At 44.6% G+C, this 12,857-nt stretch overlaps 1 long non-coding RNA gene across 1 annotated transcript in view; it reads left to right on the top strand.

Moving 5' to 3' along the window:
* The window catches only part of LOC130361274 (uncharacterized), a 48,290-nt gene extending 47,588 nt beyond the window's left edge, over nucleotides 1-702 (top strand). Inside the window, exon 3 of the long non-coding RNA XR_008890935.1 lies at nucleotides 79-702. This is a non-coding gene — a long non-coding RNA (uncharacterized LOC130361274). The remainder of the gene's footprint in view (nucleotides 1-78) is intronic.
* The last annotated feature ends 12,155 nt before the right edge of the window (nucleotides 703-12,857 follow it).

The following is a 12,857-nucleotide window of genomic DNA, read 5'->3' as shown; positions in this document are numbered from 1 at the left end:
AGCAGTGAAGCGCCAATACAGATGAATGGTCATTTTTTTATTTAAAATTTTTTACTGTTTATTTTTTCTGATTTGCAGTACCAATGGAAATTACCAGGCCCCTGAAGCAGGTGAACAAGAGCAAGCGAGTGAGGAACACAGAGAGGAGGCAAGCGGGTCAATAAGAGCGTCCACTCCAGCTCCACATGCTGAGATGGAAACAGAGGCTTCTGCAAGTTCTTCATCTACTGAAAGCTCTTGAGCTGATGCAACTCCAGGTCCGTCAGCAACAACCTATCAGCATACAGAGACCCCCTCCTCTCAACCAGCGCAACGTCGCTCCCATCGGACCCTCCGGATAAGAGATAAACAACTATAAGATGGAAGTGAGGCATTATCGCTTATCCAGAGGGTTGACAGGAACGATGAAACAGATTATTTTGGCTACACCCTAGCCTCAAGGTGTAGAGACATACCGAACCCAACTCACCAAGACTTCATGGCTTATTGCCTAGTAGCAGCTAGTGTTTTCGGGTCAGGCCGCACTCTTCCTCCGGTGGAGGACTTAATAAAAAATCTTAAAATATGTGCAGGAGAGCGTGCACCGTCCCCTAGTGGAATTAATGTAGGCACACAAACCCAACCAGACCATTTTCCACTTGAAGAATGAACATGTTCTTTCTTCAAGCAGAAAGGAATTCCGCGAGCGCAATTTCCGCAGTATGAACAGGACAGCGGAAAATACATAGAGTCAATGGCCAGAGGAGATATGCATTATTATGTAGCGGAGAATTCAAGAGGAATTACTCGAGTAAATTCCTCTTGAATTATACCGTGTGAACGCACCCTGAGGGTGCGTTCAAACATTGGAATTCTCTCGGATGAATTCTACGAGCGGAGCTTCCGCCTGGCGCTAGGGCCGCGGGGCACTGAGCCGTCACCATTGACGGCTATGCAGTGCTTGCGGAATCCGCGCAAAGAACGAACATGTTCTTTCTTTGCGCGGAACACTTTCAGCGGCGGAGATGTCCGCCGCTGAAATTCCGCAGTGTGAACGGGTCTCGCAGAAACCCGTTCACACTAATGTTAAAGTTCACACTGCGGAATTCCGCCCGGAAATTCCGCGGCAATTCCGTAGTGTGAACGGGGCCTTAAGGGGAACCAATCAGCACATTTTAGCATATATAATTCTTGGCAATGCATTATATATGCTAAAATTATTAACCTCACCATCCCCAGAGGACGTTTTTGCCCCCAGGAGTGGTGAAGATATTAAGTTATAAAGGTCCCCACGCCGCCCGGCAAGTAGTCTCCTGGCCGGGGACTTGCACTTACCAGCTCCGTTGGCTGCAGCCGTGGCTAGTATCATCGCACTGATCCGTCATTCAAGCCGTCGGAGTGGGACCACAGTGCTCTCTGCTGAAACCTCTGTCCATGTCAGGAACTGTCCGGAGCAGGATAGGTTTGCTATGGGGATTTGCTCCTGCTCCAGACAGTTCCTGAGACAGACAGAGGTGTCAGCAGAGAGCACTGTGGTCAGACTGGAAAGAACTACACAACTTCATCTGGAGCATACAGCATCTGATAAGTACTGGAAGGATTAAGATTTTTAAATAGAAGTAATTTACAAATCTGTTTCACTTTCTGGCACCAGTTGATTTTTAGAAAAAAAAAATTTTTAACCGGAGTACCAAACCCTTTGAACCCAAGTTCAGTCATATCTTAAAGGGGAACTCCAGTGGAAAACAATTATTTTTAAATCAAGTGGTGCAAGAAAGTGAAACCGATTTGTAAATTACTTCTATTTCAAAATCTTAATCCTTCCAATACTTATCATCTGCTATATGTTCCACAGAAAGTACTTTTCTTTTTTAATTTATTTTCTGTCTGACCACAGTGCTCTCCATTTCTAGAACTGTCCAGATCAGGAGCAAATCCCCATAGCAAACCTATTCTGCTCTAGACAGTTCAGCAGAGAGCACTGTGGTCAGACAGAAAAGAAATTCAAAAAGAAAAGAACTTCATGTGGAACGTACAGAAGCTGATAAGTACTGGAAGGATTAAGCTTTTTAAATAAAAGTAATTTAAAAATCTTGAAAGAACTCTGTCCGGCACCAAGGTATGAGGTAAAAAAGGCTTGTCTTTATTTATGCCACAGCAGGATACATACAGATAAAGATGTCTGACGCGTTTCGCCCTTTGCAGGGCTTAATCGTAGACTAGTCTACGATTAAGCCCTGCAAAGGGCGAAACGCGTCAGACATTTTTATCTGTATGTATCCTGCTGTGGCATAAATAAAGACAAGCCTTTTTTTACCTCATACCTTGGTGCCGGACGGAGTTCTTTCAAGTATAAGGAGTTGCCGGAGGCGGTGCCGGCAGTCCGCAGCACAGGTGCGGGAGGTGTCCGGAGCTGGTGAGAGCGGTATCCATATTCCTTTAATTTAAAAATCTGTTTAACTTTCTGGCACCAGTTGATTTAAAAAAAAAAATGTCTTCCACTGGAGTACCCCTTTAACTAAAATATCACATTTTAGGATGCCAATCCTGTTGCTACATGCCAAAATAAGAATTCTTTTTCACAGCATGTAAAAAGCCTCTGCTTCTTAGGTTTTGCACCTGAAAAGCTGTCGGTATTCCCTAAAAAAGATAATTTCTGGACCACTTGGAAAAAGCCATTGCTCCTTTTGACACCTCTGTGTAATGTGTTTTTATTCCACCTGTTAGTTACCACCGGGCTTAACTCTGCCTTATAGTGGAAAAAAACAATTCAAATCAACTTGGTTCCAGAAAGTTCCACAGATTTATAAATTACTTCTTAATCCTTCCAGTACTTATTAGCTGCTCTATGCTTCACAGGAAGTTCTTTTCTTTTTGAATTTCTTTTCAGTCTAACCACAGTGCTCTCTGCTGCCACCTCTGTTCGTATCAGGAACTGTCCAGAGCAGGAGAGGTTTGCTATGGGGATTTGCTCCTGCTCTGGACACTTCCTGACATGGACAGAAGTGTCAGCAGAGAGCACTGTGGTCAGACAAAAATGAACTACACGACTTCCTCTGTAACATGCAGCAGCTGATAAGTACTGGAAGGATTAAAATTTTTTAATAGAAGTCATTTACAAATCTGTTTAACTTTCTGGAGCCAGTTGATTTAAAAAAAAAAAATGTTTTCCACCAAAGTACCCCTTTAAAAACAGCTCAGAATTAGAGATGAGCGAACTTACAGTAAATTCGATTCGTCACGAACTTCTCGGCTCGGCAGTTGATGTCTTTTCCTGCATAAATTAGTTCAGCTTTCCGGTGCTCCGGTGGGCTGGAAAAGGTGGATACCGTCCTAGGAGACTCTTTACTAGGACTGTATCCACCTTTTCCAGCCCACCGGAGCACCTGAAGGCTGAACTAATTTACGCAGGAAAAGTGATCAACTGCCGAGCCGAGAAGTTCGTGACGAATCGAATTTACTGTAAGTTCGCTCATCTCTACTCAGAATGAGTGGAGTAACAGGTATGTACAAATATAGTGGTGTTAGCATTTTGGTGGGCACAGATCTGGTGTACTGTCTAGGGCACTGGTCTCCAACCTGCGGACCTCCAGATGTTGCAAAACTACAACTCCCAGCATGCCCGGACAGCCAAAGGCTGTCCGGGCATGCTGGGAGTTGTAGTTTTGCAACATCTGGAGGTCCGCCGGTTTGAGACCACTGGTCTAGGGGATTGTGGGTGGTATATAAGTACAGCATATGGGCGCGTGCCGACCCCACCACTCCATGCATGGTGGGAGTTTGAGCCCCATTCCGGAGATTTCAGGGGTCTCAGCAATTGGACGATCGGACACATTCCCCATCCCGTGGGAGTACTAGAGTATCCCTTTAATGAAGTATGTGAATTATGAGTACCGTACAAAAAAAATGGATGATGTACATCACTATCACAAGTCTTATCACTAAGGCTATGGGATATGTCCATTCAGCTGATCCTCTACTGATCCTTCTATGCCAGTGGTCTTTAAACTGTGGACCTCCAGATGTTGCAAAACCAAAACTCCTAGCATGCCCAGACATCAAACGGCTGTCTGGGCACTGGGAGTTGTAGTTTTGCAATATTTTTGGTTGGTGGCTTTAGTTTTTACCAGCATACGGAAAAAAAAGTAAGTCTATAGCCTTGATTTACTATTGTAAACCCGACATGTCCTGTCAGGTTGTGCGCCAGATTCTGGAAAAGTAAAACGAAAATGGAAAAATCCCCACCCCCGATAAAAATGTCCTTTTTTCCCATTTTACCCCCATAAAGTGTAAAACAAAATTATCAATACACATATTTGGTATTGCTGCGTGCATATTAAAATATAATGTTATTGATCCAATATGGTGAACGGCGTGAATGTAAAAAAATAAATAAAAAATAAAAAAAGAGCAAAATTGCTGCTTTTTTTGTCACATTTTATTAAAAAAAATTAATAAAAAAATTATTAAAAGTTATATATATGCAAATGTGGTATCAATAAAAAGTACAGATCATAGCGCAAAAAAAATTAACCCTCATACCGCCGCTTATACAGAAAAATGAAAAAGTTACAGGTTGTCAAAATAGAAGGATTTTAAACGTACTAATTTGGTTAAAAGGTTTGCGGCTTTTTTTAAGCGCAACAATAATAGAAAAGTATATAATCATGGGTATCATTCTAATTGTATTGACCCACAAAATAAAGAACATATGTTATTTTTACCGTAAATTGTACGGCGTGAAAACAAAACCTTCCAAAATTTGCTAAATTGCGGTTTTCATTTTAATTTCCCTAAATAGTATTTTTGGTTGGCGCCATACATTTTATGGTAAAATGAGTGATGTCATTACAAAGGACAACTGGTCGTGGAAAAAACAAACCCTCATAATGGTCTGTGCACGAAAATATAAAAGAATTACGAGGAGGAAAAAACAAAAATGCAAAAATAAAATTGGCCTGGTCCTTAAAGGGGTACTCCACCCCTGGCATCTTATCCCCTATCCAAAGGATAGGGGATAAGATGTTAGATCGCCGCGGTCCTGCTGCTGGGGACCCCGGGGATCGCCGCTGCAGCACCCCGCTATCATTACGGTGCAGAGCGAGTTCGCTCTGTGCGTAATGACGGGCGATACAGGGGCCGGAGCAGCGTGACGTCATGGCTCCGCCCCTCATGACATCACGGCCTGTCCCCTTAATGCAAGTCTATGGCAGGGGGCGTGACAACCGCCACGCCCCCTCCCATAGACTTGTATTGACGGGGACGGGCCGTGACGTCACGAGGGGCGAAGCCGTGACGTAACGATGCTCTGGCCCCTGTATTGCCCTTCATTACGTGCAGAGCGCTCTCGCTCTGCGCAGTAATAATAGCGGGGTGCTGCAGCAGCGATCCCCGGGGTCCCCAGCAGCAGGACCGCGGCGATCTGACATCTTATCCCCTATCCTTTGGATAGGGGATAAGATGTCTAGGGGCGGAGAACCCCTTTAAGGTCAAAATGGACTTGGTCTTTAAAGAATTAAAGGGGTACTCTGCCGAAAAACATCTTATCCCCTATCCAAAGGGGATAAGATGTCTGATCACGGGGGTCCCGCTGCTGGGGACCCCTGAGATTTCAGGCGCGGCACCCCAGTCATCTGCGCACAATGCAAACTCCGCTCCGTGCCAGATGACTGGTGTCTACAGCCGCCACGCCCCCTCCATTCATGTCTATGGGTGGTGATGTGATGGCTACGTACTAGACGTTAGCGTGGAGCGCGAATATTCGAAATGCTAATTTTTACCGTGAATATTGGCACTTCGTGATTTTGTGAATATTTAGTATATTGTGATATATATTAACTTTTATTTAATGCAAATTTATGCGAATATTTTTTGCAAATATAAGCACTTCAAGACTGGACACTGATCCATCCCTTTTTTTCAGGCGAAAGATATAATTGCGCATGCGCACTATGCGAATTTAATTACGAATTTTCGCATGAAAAAAAAAAGAGAACGAACATAGCGAATATGCGAATTTCGAGAACATAGGATGAATATTCGTCCATATATTTGCAAAATATCGGGAATTCGAATATGGCCCCTGCTCCCATCAACATGAATGGAGGGGGCGTGGCTTGACGTCACAAATACAGAAGCTTCAAGCTTCCGTGTACCGGATGCTGCCGCTGCCAGCCCGGAGATCGTGGGGGTCCCCAGCAGCGGCTTATTATCCATGAAAAACCGAACATGAATTAAAGGGGTGCTCTACCTAAAGGAAAAGCCCCTTTGGTAAGCATCTTATCCCCTCTCCAAAGGATTGGGGAAAAGATGTCTGATCACGGACGTCCCGTCCGTGATCAGACATCTTTTCCCCAATCCTTTGGAGAGGGGATAAGATGTTTACCCCAGGTGCTTTTCCTTTAAGTAGAGCACCCCTTTAATTCATATTAGGTTTTTCATGGATAATAAGCCGCTTTCACCTTCTAGTGCTAGAAGACTCTGAATGTTGTTGCAGAAGACATGGATTTGGGTAAACAGGTGCTTTTCCTTGTCATATTTGATGGATGAGCCAATAATGAACTCCTGACACTGTAGCTGACTTGACTTTACATCTGCTCAGTTACCTACAGCTAATTTGTAATTGTCAGAGCAAAATTGTTTGTCTTACCGCTAAGTGTTCTACTTTAGAAGCAAGACATTGTGGGAGGGGGGGGGGGGGATAACTCAACTGGAAGGGCTGTAAAGTGTTCATCAGGGTATTTGCTGGTCCTACCTTACTGATTTGTAGTGCAAAATTGGTGCATTGAATACTTTTCCCTGCGCCGAAATATCTCTTTCCAGCAGTGCTTATTTGTGTGTCAAAAATGCACTGGATTTTCTTTAAAAAATAAAAATAAAAAAATCACCATTTAGATAATTTTTATTGGGTATTTAGGTTTTCCCTGGAAAATACTGGGTTTCTGTTTTTTTGCATCAAAGGTTGTCAGAAAACCGAACACAAGTGCCATGTGCAAAATCTAGCAAAAAGTAGCATGTTCTCTTGTGTGTTTTTGGGGTTTAGCTAAGCTCTAGGCAAGGACTGTACATCAACTACAGTGGTCCCTCAACATATGATGGTAATTCGTTCCGGGAGGACCATCATATCTTGAAACCATCATATGTTGAGTACGTATGTCTATGGAAAACTGGTAATTGGTTCCTGAGTCCATGAAATTTCAACCAGGGGCCAGGCCTGAGGTGGGGGCTTTGGGCCAGGCCCGAGGTGGGGGCTTTGGGCCAGGCCTGGTGAGGCTTTGGGCCAGGCCTGGTGTGGCTATGGGCCAGGCCTGGTGGGGCTTTGGGCCAGGCTTGGTGGGGCTTTGGGCCAGGCCTGGTGGGGCTTTGGGCCAGGCCTGGTGGGGCTTTGGGCAGGGCCTGGTGGGGCTTTGGGCCGGGCCTGGTGGGGCTATGGGCCAGGCCTGGTGGGGCTTTGGGCCGGGCCTGGTGGGGCTTTGGGCCAGGCCTGGTTAAGGGGGGTTAACGCTACCGCCGCCATGGGGTGAGGGGTCAACGTGACCCTTCTCCCCATGGCAGCGCCGTTTTTATCGCTGCCGCTGCATGAGTTGTTAACACTGCCGCTGCCATGGGGTGAAGAGTTAAGTTAACCCCTCACCCCATGGCAGTGGTAGCATTAACCCCTCAACCCGCAGCAGTTTTATTGCTGCCATGGGGTGAAGAGTTAAGTTAACCCCTCACCCCATGGCAACGGCGGCGTTAACCCCTCACCCCGCAGCAGCGCTAACACTGCTGCTGCCATGGGGTGAGGGGTTAACGCCGCCGCTGCCATGGGGTGAGGGGTTAACGCCGCCGCTGCCATGCAAATGAGCACTCACCAGCTCCACGTCTTCCTCTCCCGGCGGCGCTCCTCGACTGAGGCGCAGGCCGGCAACGTCACTGTCATGTGACAATACATTGTCACATGACAGTGAGGATCCGCGCGCCGCAAGGAGGCTGCACCGGCACCACAGGGGTTAGCTGCACCGGCATGCATCGGTATGTACTGTATACCTGCTTAATAGCCCAGCAGTAGTCCGGTAGCAGCTGCGGCAGCCAGCGCTACCGGAGGACCGCAAATTTTAATGATGGCCCCGACAAGAAGTATCGTATATCGATACTGCTTTCAACCTACGATGGCCTCTGAGAGGCCATCGTATATTGAAAATAATGTATGTCGAGGCCATCGCATCTCGAGGGATTACTGTATTATGTTACTGTCGCGCAGGGCAGGGATAAGTGCAGCCCTGTACTCACCCACAGCTACTTTCCCTGCTTACTGCTCCTCTTTAGGCGACGGATCCTCAACTAAGCGGCAGTCCCTGTCCTGAGTAAGTGCAGTGGTGTAGAAAGGTCCAAACCAATAAAAAGCCTTGTACAGAGATCAGGGAAGCAGGTCAGGATACAATGGGTTAACAGGCAAAATACAAGAAACAAAAAAAAAAAAAAGGGGATAAACACAAGAACAGAGAGTAGTCAAACAAGCCAGGTCCAAACTGAGATAGTAGCAAAGGTACTAAACACATGTTTAAACAAGCAAGGAGTATACAACAAGAGCTAAGGCAGAAGAACTGAACACAAGCAAGGACTGAAGAGACTAGCTAGGTATTTATATGCACTTGAGAAGGGCATGGGCGCTGAGACCAGAAGAGATTGGCTCAATGTCCAAGACCTAAGATAGGCTGGGCATCGTCACAGCAACACATGATGCTTCAGCCAAACACCAGAGAACTTGCTGCAGCACCTCCTGTCACTGCTGTCCCCCTCCCTCTAGCTTCACCTACCGTCCCCCTCCCTCCTGTTGCACCTACTGTCACTGCTGTCAACCTCCCTCCAGCTGCACTTCCTGTCACCTTCCCATCACCCCCCTCCTGCTACACCTCCTGTCATCCTCCCACCTACTTCACCTCCTGTCACCCTCCCTTTTGCTGCACCTTCTGTCACCCTCCCTCCTAGTGCACCTCCTATCACCTTCCCATCACCCTCCCTCCTGCTGCACCTCCAGTCAACCTCCCACCTCCTTCACCTCCTGTCACTCTCCCTTCTGCTGCACCTCCTGTCACCCTCCCTTCTGCTTTGCCTTCTGTCACCCTCCCTTTAGTAGCACCTCCAGTCACCCTCCTTTCTGTTGCACTTCCTGTCACCCTCCTTCCTGCTGCACCTCCTGTCACTCTCCCTCCTGCTTCACCTTCTGTCAGCCTCTGTTCTTTTGCACTTCCTGTCACCCTCCTTCCTGCTGCACCTCCTGTCACTCTCCCTCCTGCTTCACCTTCTGTCAGCCTCCGTTCTGTTGCACTTCCTGTCACCCTCCTTCCTCCTGCACCTCCTGTCACTCTCCCTCCTGCTTCACCTTCTGTCAGCCTCTGTTCTGTTGCACTTCCTGTCACCCTCCTTCCTGCTGCACCTCCTGTCACTCTCCCTCCTGCTTCACCTTCTGTCAGCCTCTGTTCTGTTGCACCTACTGTCACTAGTGTCACTTTCTCTCCAAAAGTGTAAAAAAAAAGTAAAACAATGTTTAAAAATATAACGCCACCCCCCAATAAATATTTAACCCCTTAAGGACACAGGATATTTTATTTTTGCAAATTCATTTTTTCCTCCTTGCATTCTAAAAATCATAACTCTTCTATATTTCATTCCGGAGACCCATATGAGGCCTTATTTTTTGCGTGACCAATTGTACTTTGTAATGACATCTTTTATTTTACCACAAAATGTATGGCAAAACAAAAAAAATTTATTTGTGTGAGGAAATTGAAAAGAAAACCAAAATTTTTAAAATTTGGGAAGATTTAGTTTTTACGCTGTACACTTTACAGTAAAACTGACATGTTTTCTTTATTTTGTCGGTAGATATGATTTAAATGATACCCATGATTTTATACTTTTCTATTATTGTGCGGCTTTTAACAAATCACAAACTTTTTTTTAAAAAACTAAGAATGTTTAAAATTGCCATATTTTGACCACCTATAACTTTCTATTTTTTCTGTATACAGTGCTTATTCTTTGTGCTGTGATCTATTTTTATCGGTACCACTCTTGCGTATGTGTGACTTTTAATTAGTTTTTTATAAATTTTTTTGGGAATATGATGTTATAAAAAAGCAGCAATTTTGGACCTTTTTTTTTTTTTACGTCGTTCACCGTACATGCATAGCACTGATCACTGTTATCAGCGATCTACTTCTCTGGTCTGCTGGAAACCAGACCAGCGAAGAAGACACCGAGAGAGCGGATGTCTGCCATTACTGGCGGGTCCCTGGCTACTGATACCGTTCCGGTGCTCGCATCATGTGTAGGACATAAATGTACGCCCTGGTGCCTTAAAGCATACCCATCAGATCCAACAAAGAAACATTTTTTTTAATATATCACTCAGTACCTGATCCTTACCATGTACATCTAATTTTTATGTGTCTAGCACCTTTATTTATTTTTTTATTACACTTTTAATTTAGCTCATTAGTCTGAATTCCTCTCAAAGGGAGGGGGCGTGGCCTCACTGTGCATGTCTCCGCCCCCTCCCTCACTATGCTGTCTGCTCACATCTCCCCTAGCATTAGCAAAACTACAACTCCCAGCTTGTCCTCACTGACAGTAGCGGGACACAAGCTGACAGTGGGAGGATTTTTCCTCCAGCTCTGAGCCCTGCACTCACAGCTGTCAATCAAGGAAGTGTGTCCATGACATAGGTGATGATCGGACACAGCAGGACTAGTATGTGTCCAAGCAGGCAGGGGGGGCAGTTGTTTGACTGGCTTTTTCAGTATGAAATACTGAAAATGTTCTAACGAAAGCAATTGCAAAACCTATTGGTTATACATGCTTTACAACATATCAAACGTTTTTGTATCTGACAGTGCCCATTTAAGTACTAGGTTGTATATTTTTGTCCTATGTCATTAAGGGGTTAATTTACAATATTTTCTCATTTCCCCCCAAAAAAGTAAAAATAAATAAATATAGTATTATATGATCCCATTCCTGATCATGCAAGGTAAATGGCTAAATGCAAAATAATTCCAAACGACAAAATTGCTCATTTTTTATAGAATAATAAATATATAATTATATAATATATATGTATATAGAAAAGTAGGAAAGCAGCACAGCCAGGCAAGGTAGAGGTGGTGGGGGATATTTATCAAAGCTGTCTATGTCCCGCATCAATATAGACCAAACTACAGAGGGTTAGGCTGGTCTATTATGCGCCTAATTTATCAAAAGTCGCAAGGCTCTTGATAAATTCTGTGCACTGACTTCGGGATCTATGGTTTAGACTGTATTTAAACCTGCTCCATCCAGTATGGTCTGACATTTCAGCGTACTTTCAGCCGATGCGACTTGTGGCTGAAAAGTCGCTTTTGATAAATTTAGCACCAATGCATTTTTCGGTCTAAAATAAACTAGAATGCATCATGTTCTAAAAATCCTCTAAAGCAAAAGTCGTGGAAAAGTCACACATATTTAGACTGCAAATTTCTGTGCGACAAATTTAGATGGGAAAAACCTGTCAATCCTTTGATAAATATACCCCGGTGCTCGCAGGTTCTGTGGATTTTGGTTAAAAATCCTCCATACAAAAACAAATAAGGGGAGATTTATCAAAGCTGTCTATGTCCCGCATCAATATAGACCAAACTACAGAGGGATAGGCTGGTCTATTGTTTGCCTAATTTATCAAAAGTAGCAAGGCTCTTGATAAATTCTGTGCACAGTCTTCGGGCTCTATGCTTTAGACTGTATTTAAGCCTGCTCCAGCATGGTCTGACATTTCGGCGTACTTTCAGCCCATCTGACTTGTCGCTGAAAAGTCGCTTTTAAAAATTCAGTACCAATGCATTTTTCAATCTAAAATAGACTAGAATGCATCATGCTCTAAAAATCCTCTAAAGCAAAAGTCGCAAAAAAGTCGCACATATTTAGACTGCGACTTTCTGTGCGACAAATTTAGACAGGAAAAACCAGGCAAAATCCTTTCATAAATCTCCTCCATATAGTGCCACAGCACACAAAGGTAAAGTGCAAAAAGCTGCATGTATTTATTCCATTTATTCTAAAAGTACAGCTGCGTTTCAGCAGCCTCAGCAGCATGCTTAAAAATGGAGGCGTAAGGCTGCTGAAACGTAGCTGTACTTTGCACTTTCTGATGGAATGAACACATGTAGCTTTTTACACTTTATCTTTGTGTGCTGTGGGACTCTATTTGTGTGTGTGTATATCTATATATATATATATATATATATATATATATATATATACATATATATATATATGTGGTAGCCCTTGAGGGGTGTATGGTAGTGGGGGTGTTGTTTCGGTACATGAGGGGTTAAGGTTAACCCTATTGTTTGTGACGCCAGGCTGAGGGCTATTATGCTGAGGTAATTCTCCGGCCTATCGCCGCCCTTCTCAGTAACGACAGGTGCATGCATATAATGACTGAAGGTCCACAAGGTAGCTGAATTTGAACTTGGATAACTTTACTTGCGGTATATCCAATGAACAGTAACAGTCTCAGGAATACAGTCTCTATACAGTTTAATGACTGACAGTTGTTGCGGACCTTGACTTCTGATATAGTCTGAGAATTTAGGGTAATTTGCGAAGATCCGTCCGGATTTAGGGGATAGATAAGGTCCGGTGATCTTGCAGAGTGCTTAGGGATTGATACACTCACGATTCTGAATAAATCAGCCGTTGCCGCAAATTTGGGCCTAACTCACTGTGGAAGACAGCTGCGCAGATCCTGCTCGTTTGACAGCCCGGGAACAAGAGAGAGAGTAATGGTCGCCGCTCCCTTATATGGGCAGGGGCAGGGCCGCTTTTACTGGTCCAAGCAACTGTCACTCACCGTCACA

Source organism: Hyla sarda, chromosome 3 (genome assembly GCF_029499605.1).
Source record: "Hyla sarda isolate aHylSar1 chromosome 3, aHylSar1.hap1, whole genome shotgun sequence".
In the NCBI taxonomy this organism is placed as follows: Eukaryota; Metazoa; Chordata; class Amphibia; order Anura; family Hylidae; genus Hyla; species Hyla sarda.
This window is presented reverse-complemented; position numbering and strand designations above follow the sequence as displayed.